We start from the raw sequence: 9,720 nt of genomic DNA, 5'->3' as shown, positions 1-9,720 counted from the left end.
CGCCACAACGACAACAGCAAGCCTATCGACCGCGTCAGTCAAAAAGGCAACCACCAGCCCGCAGGCAAATCAACAGCATCACCAGAGGGTGTTTGCACTGGATCAGAAGGCACCAGAGAAGAATCAAAGAAATTTGACAGGTATAGGCGAGTTGAAAGGAGTGCCTATCGTAGTTTTGTTTGATACTGGAGCTTCGCATTCTTTTATCTCACATACTTGTGTCGATACCTTAGAATTGAAAGTAGAGCCTGCCCCACAATCTCTAAGAGTAACCACACCTATAGGCAGATACTACGGTTTCGCACGTATGCCCTAACTTAGAATTTAAGTTAGAATCGATTAAGCTCGAGGCTAGAAACCTGAGATTGATGCCTATGTGGCACTTGGATATAATTTTGGGAATGGATTGGTTAGAGGAGAATCATGCAAGATACAATGCAAGGAGAGACGGATATCTTTTCAGCCACCTGGCCAAGAACCTACTTCCTTCATTGGCATTGAGGGAAAATGGAAGAAGACGCCGATCATCTCGGCGTTGCAAGCAAGAAAGCTCTTGCGAAGGAAGGATACAACCGCGTACGTTGTATATCTGAACCAGAGAGACGAGTCCAAGGCAAACGTTGATGACGTGCCGATCGTGCGAGAGTTCAAAGACGTTTTTCCTGAGACTTTACCAGGATTACCCCCAGATCGACAACTCGAGTTTACGATCGATTTAGAGCCTGGTGCAGCACCGACGTCGAAAGCACCATACAGAATGGCCCCTGCTGAGTTGCAAGAGTTGAAGCTGCAACTTCAAGAACTTTTAGATATGGGCTTCATTCGACCTAGTGTTTCCCCGTGGGGAGCACCAGTTCTTTTCGTTAAAAAGAAGGATGGAAGTTGAGGTTTGTGTATCGATTATCGAGAGCTGAACAAAGTGACGTTGAAGAATAATTATCCGTTTACCCTCGAATCGTGATCGTTCGAATCAACTACAAGGAGCAAGCACTTTTCAAAGATCGACTTGGAGAACGGGATAACCATCAGCTGAAGATACGATCGGAAGACCGTTCCGAAGACGGCATTTCGTACGAGATACGGACACTATGAGTTTAATAGTTATGCCTTTCGGTTTGGACGAATGCTCCGGCAGTATTCATGGATCTCATGAATCGCGTTTTTCACGAATACTTAGACAAGTTTGTGTTAGTCTTCATAGACGATATCCTGAATTTACTCGAAGAGTAAACGAGAACACGAAGAGCATTTGAGGATCGTGTTGGAAGTTTACGAGCGGAAAAGCTGTATGCGAAGTTTAGCAAATGCGAGTTTTGGCTTAAAGAAATTAATTTTCTTGGCCATATCGTTCCGCGAGAGGAATTGAGGTAGACCCAGCGAAAGTTCAAGCGGTACAGGAATGGAGATCGCCAACCACAATCCGCACGAGATTCGCAGTTTTCTGGGATTAGCAGGATATTACCGACGTTTTATAGAGGGCTTTTCAAAAATCGCTAAGCCATTAACGCACCTGCTAAAGAAAGAAGTCAAATTCGTCTGGACGGACGAATGTGAGCGAAATTTTCAAGAGCTGAAGAAGAGGCTCACTATTGCCCCAGTTTTAGTTGTTCCGAAAGCAGACAAAGAATATGCAGTGTACACTGATGCATCGAAGCATGGTCTAGGTTGTGTACTGATGCAAGAAGGAAAAGTTATAGCGTATGCTTCACGACAACTGCGACCGCACGAGGTGAATTATCCGACGCATGATTTAGAATTAGCAGCCGTAGTGCATGCTTTGAAGATCTGGAGACACCATCTCTATGGATCACGGTGTGAGATATACACTGATCATAAAAGTCTCAAATATTTCTTTGAGCAAAAAGATCTGAACATGCGACAAACGAAGATGGTTAGAGTTGGTGAAGGACTACGATTGCGGGATAAATTATCATCCCGGAAAAGCTAAACGTTGTGCTGACGCTTTGAGCAGAAAGAATCAGGGAGAGTTAGGATTTCTCCTTACTCGAGAAGAGAACCTGATCAAGGAATTCAAGAAGATGAATTTGGAGGTAGTAATACCACCACAAACGACAGAGATAGAAATTTCTTCTGCACTGAGCATTACACCTGACTTACGATCGAGGAGTAGTCACAGCTCAGAGAGAGGATGAGAAGATGGAAAAGTTACGAATGAAGATTCGAACTGAAAAAGTGGAGAATTATCAAGAGGCGGCAGATAATGCCATTTTGTTTGAGGGAAGACTATGTGTGCCTGATAAAAAGGAGCTGAAGAATGAAATCATGAGTGAAGCTCATCACACCCCTTATACCGCACACCCAGGAAGTACGAAGATGTACCAAGACTTGAGAACGAAGTTTTGGTGGGAAGGAATGAAGCGAGAGATAGCGTCTTTCGTTGAAAGATGTCTAGCCTGTCAGCAAGTGAAAGCGTTACACCAACGACCCTATGGCAAGTTACAGCCATTGGAAATTCCAGAGTGGAAATGGAGTGATATAGCCATGGACTTTGTGACAGGACTGCCAAAGTCAAAAAGAGGAAATACCGCTATTTGGGTAATCATCGATCGATTGACGAAGAGTGCACATTTTGTACCGAATCAGATTACTTATGGATCTGACAAGTTAGCTCAGATTTACATCCGAGAGATAGTGCGATTGCATGGAGTACCGAAGACGATCACATCAGATCGAGACTCGAAGTTTACTTCACGATTTTGGATGAGCATGCAGAAAGAGTTAGGTACTAAATTAAATTTTAGTACAGCGTTTCATCCACAAACAGATGGACAGTCCGAGAGGACTATTCAGGTTTTGGAGGACATGATCCGAACTGTAGTGCTTGATAGAGGAAGCCAATGGGAGCAAGTATTACCCCTGATTGAATTTGCTTACAATAATAGTTTTCAGTCAACTATCAACATGGCCCCATACGAAGCCTTGTATGGAAGAAAGTGTAGATCTCCGCTTTATTGGGATGAAGTTGGAGAGAGAAAGGTACTTGGACCTGACGCGATAGAAGAGATGATCACTATTGTGAGACACTATTGTGAGACAGATTCGACAGAGAATAAAAGAGGCACAAGATCGTCAGAAATCTTATGCAGACATCAGAAGGACGGAGATTCATTTTGAAGAGGGAGACAAGGTTTTTCTAAAAGTTTCCCCATCTAGAGGAGTTCACCGTTTTGGAGTGAAAGGAAAACTTAAACCGAGGTATATAGGACCTTATGATGTATTAGAGAAGGTAGGGCCCTGTAGCCTATAAACTAGCGTTGCCTCCGAGCTTCACGAACGTCCATGACGTTTTCCATGTTTCTCAATTGAGAAAGTACGTGTTTGATCCAAAACACGTCATTCATCAAGAAGAAGTATCCCTGGAACCAGATTTGAGCTATGAAGAGAGACCTCATGCTATTCTGGACCGGAAGATCCAACAATTGAGGAACAAGTCGATTCCTTTGGTGAAAATCCAATGGAGACATCACGGTCAAGAAGAATCAACATGGGAACTTGAAGAGAAGATGAAAAAGAAGTATCCAGAGCTTTTTCCCGAAGGTGAATAACTCAAATTTCGGGACGAATTTTTTTTTTAGGGGGGTAGGATGTAACACCCCGTACTTTTCCTATGATGTGAGATAGTGTCTTAACACTATTGAGAGAACTGAGATGTTGAGACGCGAGACTTTTTTTTTATGATTAGATAAGACAGATTGTCTTTTAAATAGAGATACGAGGGACTAAACCAAGGATAGAGTTAGAATGATGAGATTCGAGAAATGAGCTGAGATAGAGATGCTGATTGAATTGAGCTGAGATTTTAATTTTATTTCCGATTACCGGGAATAAATTTAACAGATACTGAGTTATCAGAGTTTGATTGACCTATTAAAGAGAATAGGTATAATGAGTCTGACCTAGAGTCGAGGAAGAAAGAGTGAGAACCTTGATGAAAAGAGTCGGTCCGAGAGATGTCTAGTTTGTTTGCTTTGCCGACTGCTTTGATGTGACATTATGTGAAATTACGTGACTAATCGATTATGTGATTTTCGTGATGTGTGTCACTGTGACCGAGTTATTATGATTTTTATTCGAGACCTTAGCATTTGGAATTTTGATTAAGTTTCCAAAGCAAGTATGGTTTATTTTTATCGAGAAATCGAATGATGCCGGTTTATGAAAATTTTTCCGGGCATAATATTTTTTTTAAAATTATTTTTCCTACGAAGAGGAATATTATAATTGAGTGAGTGCACTAATAATAGTGCTATGATCATTATTTTGGTCACATGAATAATTATACTATGGTATTTTATTAATGAGTGACTTTACCATAGTTTTGTGATTTTTATTTAATCACCCTTCACACTTTATTTATTTTCCCATACCATATGTTATATGTCTCAATTTTGCTAAGTATGGAATTGAGAGAGTAGAGATTGAGAGTATAGAGAATGAGAGAGTAGAGATGAGAGTGTAGAGATTAGAGAGAGATTAGAGAGAGAGAGAGAAAAGATTAGAGAGAGAAGAGAAAAGATTAGAGAGAGAAGACCATTAATTAGCAAATATTGCATAAGATATGCAAGATCAAACTCAATCTTGCAAAAGCCAAACCTCTCTCTCCCTCACTAAAATTTTCGGCCATCACTCTCTCCCTCACTACAATTTTCGCCCAACACACATACATACACTCATCTTCTTCACCTCACACTTCCACCATTTTCCACCATTAGAGCAAACCTTCGAAGCTTCCAATAATACTACTAAACACCTCACATCACTCTAAAACTTTCCATAAACACTATCTATCCTAAATTGATCAAGAGAATCCTTGAAGAAGAAGCTCCAAAGTAGAGTGAGAAAGTGTAGATTTTGGTAAGAACTTGGGTAAGTAACCATGTCTTCCCTAAAATCTTGTTTGAAAGATGTTGTGTGAGTGTATTTTTGAAAGAGGAGCAAGAAAATCACCCCTCCCTTTTCTTTACCAAATTTTCGAAAAAGTGGGTCTTCACCCCTTTCAAAATTTTTCTTTTTCTTTTCTTGTTTGGGGGTGAAAAATGAGAGTTATGTGATGTATATTGATGTTGGATATATGTTGTGAAATATGTGTCATGAGATGTGAAACTTTGATGGAAGTTAGTTTACCCCAAAAATGGTAACTTTTGAGTTAATGAGTTAAATGATGAATTGATGATGTAAATGAGTCTATGAGGTGTAGATGATGATGATTGATGGATTAATTTAAGTATATGATGTCAATTGGAGTTTTTGATGTAAGTTAGTTTGCTAAAATTAGGGATATGTGTATATATGCCCCTATTGGTGAATTGATGGTTTTGATGTGAGATTAATTGGTTAAAAATGAAAGATCTATGAGATGATTAAAGATTTGTATGTGTTTGTAAAAATTTCAAAGAGTTAGTTAGTAAAAATTAGGACTTTTTAGTCTATGTGTTATTTAAGTGTTTTTGCTTGGGATATATGTTTTTAAGCATGATAGTAGTGTCTTTGTATTTCTGATTAAGTCTATTGTAGGCTAAATAAAATTTTGGCTAAGTTTAGTTTGTATAATTTTTGAGTTTTATATGATGTGAGTTTGATGCTTTATAAAATGAGGTTTATTTGCTCTATGATCATTATGAGAATTTTATCCATGTTTTGCTAAGAGTTTTATGTTGATACATGGATTTTCATAAAAATGTAATAAATATAGTTTTTATGATAAAAAGAGAGTTAATATGAGAATAATGAGTTATATGATGTAAATGATCATATTTGAGTATTTGAGAAATTTCGAGCATGAAATTAAAAAGGAATTTGTTAGATATGTTCGTTGAAATGTTTTCTATGAGATTTGAGTGGATGATGAAAGAAAAGAGTCGAGATTGAGTATTACGAGTATCTTGATGTATTTGAATGTTTTTAAGTGCTTTAAGTGCTTAAAATGAGTTTTGATGTGTTTGCTTTCTATAAATGTTGAGTTGAGCATGTTTGCTTGTGTGTATGTTTCGGAGTCGTTTTTCACGACACACTGACCTACTGTTTTCGAGGGGTTCTTGATACCCAAACGCCCTGAAACTTTTATGGTAGATATATTTGAGAGTCTTGAGCACACCGGTAAAATTTCAAGTCATTTGGACGTCGTTTGCTATTTTTATAAAATGTAATACTAAAACTGCTACATTCTGCCGAATTGTTCGGTGAGTAGCCAATAGAGTCGTCGTTTCCAGTAGCTTTCCTTAGCATTCTGGAACCCAAATTTTTATGGTTGAGACCTGAGTGTCCTAGCTAAGTACCCACAAAATTTCAGACCGTTTTGACTACGTTTACTATTTTTCAAAAATCAAACTTTTCGGTTGCTAAAAACTGCCGAATATGGTAGACTGTAGTAAAACAGTCATATCTCCTAAAATACTTGGAGTTTTTGATCCTACTTTTTTTTAAATGAAACTAGACTCGAAAAGGTTTCTTTTGGTATGAGTTACGACCCCAGGAGAGTTCTGTACAGAGTCTGGTGAGGTTTTAAAGTTGAGTCAGTGCAGAGTAAAGCTTGTTTTCGACTTGTCTATGTGTGTTTTTAATATGCTTAAGTGCTTATACTTGTTTATGTGCTTGTTTGCTATAAGTTTGAGTCGAGTTGAAAGTTAAGTCGAAAATTGGACGTGTGAATCCTTAGAAGCCAAGTATACCTAGGGATTGAGTTTTAACGGGTAAATAGACGTTGAGTGAGAAGTTAGAGTAAAGAAGAGATTGGATTTAGAATTTGAGTTTCTGACTAAGGTTTGTTTTATCACATGAACCTTCGATGACGATGACGATGTGATGATGACATATGAAGGCCCGAGCGAGACGAAGAAGTAAGTTGCCTGATTTCTTTCCAGAATAAGCGAAGGACTTCAGGTGGGCAATATTTTGAGTATACAAATATTATCCGAGCTTTCTAAAATGATTTAATGATATAATGATGTTATGAGATTAACAAATGTTTTGAGATAAGTGATATTTGAGAACTGTTTGACTTGCCAATTTTTGATGTTGAGCTTGTGTATTACCCTCTACTGATGAGACGAATTCGGTCCTGCCACAAGCGGGATTTTGTGCACAGAGGTGACTGTGAGCCGTCTTCGGGTCGGCCGGTCACGGTACTTGAGAGGGAGGCCTACTTCTCAGTACCTTAATTATGATGATGAGTTGTAGATGCGGTACATACATGACGTATACTTTGTCTGCAGACACTTATTTATGATGTTGATTATGAAAACTGCATGCACAGATTCTTTTAATACTAATTTATTTCTGTGTGTTGCTGAGATGTGGCAAGCTTCAAACCTATAGCTCTACGAGCACCTTTTCTTGTTTTTCGGCATTTGCCCACTGAGTATTATGTACTCACGCCCTGCATGTATTTCTAAATGTGCAGGCTAAGCTGGGAGTGAGATTGGACTGGTGCTGATGGGGGAGAGTTTCAAATGATGTAAATTAAATTACTATTTTGCCTCTATGATAATAGAGTCTTGATGTTTGAATTACTTAGTTTCTTTTGAGATCAAGCAATACACTCACGGTTATGTGTCTTCATACATATAATCGGTTCGCCTTTTGCTGCGATACTCTGCAAATTATGCTTCCTTATGAAAAATGAACTATACGCGTTTTGTTTTTGTTCGTGAAATTCCTAATAATTAAAAAGTTATGACAATGTTGACGATTTTACCCTTGGGCTAATTTTATGAAGTTTTTCCTTAGCATGCTTTTACGTGAGCTTCCGCATGACGTTCACCTAGTTCTTCTTATCTTTTATTCTTTAAAAATAGTCGTATCGATATTCGTACCCCACTATTACTAGTGTCGGGTCTGCGGGCTGCGACAGAAACAGACCATTATATGCCAGAGAGGAATTGTTCTCGGCCAGGTACCTACAGTCTAGAGGCTGGGCCTTATTCATAGCATTAAGGTGAGCTATAATGTTCTGATCACGGGTAGAAGGGACTTCGGAAGAGGCTGGTTTATAGGTAGTGCGACTTGTATGCCATTCCAGCTCCGAAGCACCATAATCGCGCCAGTTGCCGAGAAGGGTGCGCACATAACAATAATATTCCAGGAAGCCTTTATCCAAGGAATTCAGGGAGGAAAGAAAAGTAGTAGGATATTTAGGGTGAGAGGCAAAACTATACAAAGGATTGCCTTGCATGCGAAGGGTCTGGGTCTGACAAAATAGCTTGGCGGTGTCCCCAACGCCGTTAGCCCGGCACAAAACATGGAAAGCATATAACCTCCGGATAGCAGAAGGAGCGACTTGAAAAAAGGGGATGTGAAAGTAATTACAAACGTCAACCAGCAAGGTAGGGGGAGGAAGCCTTAAACCAGCATCTATCTGTGCTTTCCAAACAACTATCACCTTGGGATGACGAAGGCTTTCAGGAGGCGTTGAATCTTTAGAGAAGGTCTCGAACTTCAAACCTGCAGGACGCCTACATTTGCTTTTCAATTTTGCCACCTCCGCGACACCAAGGCGGGATGGAGGAACACTTTTGGGGGGTTGGCGGGGCTTTTTTCCCTTTTTTCTTAGATGGAGAAGGAGGGGGTGCAGTTTGAGATTCGTCAGAAACAGAAGGGGAAGGAAGATTTTCAAGATCTTGCCGCGATGGGGAGGAAGATGAAGGGTCTCGGGCAGAAGGAGAGGGCGAGCGAGAGGGTTGAGGGGCGGAGGTGCAGGCCATGATGGGAGATGCCAACCCTAGGGTTTCTAGCACGCTCAATCAGAGCACCAACAGTTATACCACTACACTACGATTAACAACAAAATTGCAGTGAAGAGGATACGCGAGTTACCTAGACCAGAGAAAGATGGACGGTAAAACCTGGAGCGGAAGGGTCGTGGGAGACTGCCGGAACAGTGAGGAAATCGCCGGAAAATGCAGAAAATTCGCTCGGAAAACTTGGAGAAGAAGAATAGTGAAAAAAGGGGAGTTCGAATCGGCTAAGTAAGATTGTACGCGGGTAACCACCAGCACGCGGATGAACGGCACGTGGCATACGAAAGAAATCAACGGATGAGAATTTTTGCGGAAAGGCGAAAGGACGCAAAGGTTAAAAAGTAACCTCGGGGTACGGGAAAAATACTGTAGACCGGACAGACATTTAATGCGGATGACGTCATCCATGCGGGCGAGTCCTCTGGCTAGTTGCACCACTCCAGAGTGAACTAGCCAGACCAGGGGGTGGGAGCAACAAAAACGCCAGAGAACAATTTACAGGGTTTATCTTTACTCTCTCATAACTGCAAAATGCTTATGTCTTTATGATTTACAGGGATCAAGGAAAACAACAAAGTGTTGATGCTAATAATACACCACTGGTTGAACACGAAGAGTACCCGGTTCAACCAGACTAGAGGGGGGAGTGGTTGATGAGGAGTAATGTGTGCAGAGCAGAGAAGGGACATAAATCAGAAGAATCATGCGGAAAAATGGCCATTGCCAGAGAAGCCATCGCTACCAAAAGAGTCATCCTCGTCAGAGGAGTCATCTCCGCCAGAGGAAGTATCCTCGTCAGAGGAGTCACCTTCATCAGAGGAGGCATCCTCGTCAGAGGAGTCATCTTCGCCAGAGGAAGCATCCTAGTCAGAAAGAATATCCTTGCCAGAGAAGTCACTACCGCCAGAGAAGACGCCTTCGCCAGAAAAGACATTTCCACCAGAGATGTCAACATCACCAGAGA

At 40.5% G+C, this 9,720-nt stretch overlaps 1 long non-coding RNA gene across 1 annotated transcript; it reads left to right on the top strand.

Moving 5' to 3' along the window:
• The first annotated feature begins 4,657 nt into the window (after positions 1–4,657).
• Positions 4,658–7,713, top strand: LOC131015645 (uncharacterized). Its single transcript, XR_009098625.1, has 3 exons — positions 4,658–4,887; positions 6,839–6,900; positions 7,421–7,713. It is a non-coding gene; the product is annotated as an uncharacterized LOC131015645 (long non-coding RNA).
• Positions 7,714–9,720: the final 2,007 nt, after the last annotated feature.

The sequence above is a fragment of the Salvia miltiorrhiza genome, chromosome 3 (assembly GCF_028751815.1).
Source record: "Salvia miltiorrhiza cultivar Shanhuang (shh) chromosome 3, IMPLAD_Smil_shh, whole genome shotgun sequence".
Classification (NCBI taxonomy): domain Eukaryota; kingdom Viridiplantae; phylum Streptophyta; class Magnoliopsida; order Lamiales; family Lamiaceae; genus Salvia; species Salvia miltiorrhiza.
This window is presented reverse-complemented; position numbering and strand designations above follow the sequence as displayed.